Raw genomic sequence first — 1,138 nt, 5'->3', positions numbered from 1 at the left:
TTGTTGTTGTTGTTATTGTTATTGTTATTGTTGTTGTATTATTATTATTTATGATTTGTACAAATAACCTCCCTGTGGTTCGACCCCGGTCTTGCCGGGTTATTTTTTACTTCGACACTCCTGCACTTGGGAGAAGACATCAATCTTTTAGTCGTGTCATCTAGCATGCACGATGATATAAAATTGGTTAATTTGTGATTTTATCATCCAAAATCAGATTTTCCTTTTTCTTTCTTTTCATAAATTATATCAATCATTCTTCTAAATCCTTGAGATCATTTTCATATTCTCAAAATATTTTTATTTTCTTTTTATCATTTATTTCATTTACAAACTTATTACTATTTCACGGTAATTTTACCAAATTTTTATTTTTAACAGATGCTAACACCATCACTCTTTTTTATTCTTTTACACCATTATTTCTTGTTGTTTATTCTTTAATAAAATATTAATTTCTTGAAATTATTTTCTTATTTTTCCTTGTTCTTTTATTCATCGGAACATATTACTGTTTCATTAACTTTACACGTTTTAATTTAAGATTAGTAACCCTCATTTTAACTTCAACAATACATTTAAATTTATTTATGAATATTCTCTTTATTTCACATCACATTAACTATTTATTTTTTTACTCATTTATTCCTTTTTGTTTAATCCCAAACTTTCATTTCTCATTAGGATCTTATTACTTATAGTATGGTTTTTCTATACAAGGGTTTACATTATCCGTCCTTACAACTCAACTTGGATAATGATGTTTTTAAAATAAGGATTTCAGGCCTTTTTAATATAATTTTATATAAGGAGTTTTCTCCGCCAGATTATCCTCACCTTTTGGGATAAAGTAAAAATGCTTGATTGATTACATAAACTTCTAATATATGATTAAAAAAGAAACTAAAATATTAATTGGCATGACCTAATATATGATTAAAAAAGAAACTAAAATGTTAATTGGCATGACCAAAAGATTGATGTCTTCTTCCAAGTGCAGGAGTGTCGAAGTAATAAATAACCCAGCAAGACCAGTGTCAAACCACATGGAGATTAATTGTATAAATTATAAATAACAATAATACAACAACAACAACAATAGAATAAGAAGAAATGATGAGAACTTTGAGATTGAAGA

Source organism: Populus euphratica, unplaced genomic scaffold (assembly GCF_000495115.2).
Source record: "Populus euphratica unplaced genomic scaffold, PopEup_1.0 scaffold316.1, whole genome shotgun sequence".
Taxonomy (NCBI): Eukaryota; Viridiplantae; Streptophyta; class Magnoliopsida; order Malpighiales; family Salicaceae; genus Populus; species Populus euphratica.
This window is presented reverse-complemented; position numbering follows the sequence as displayed.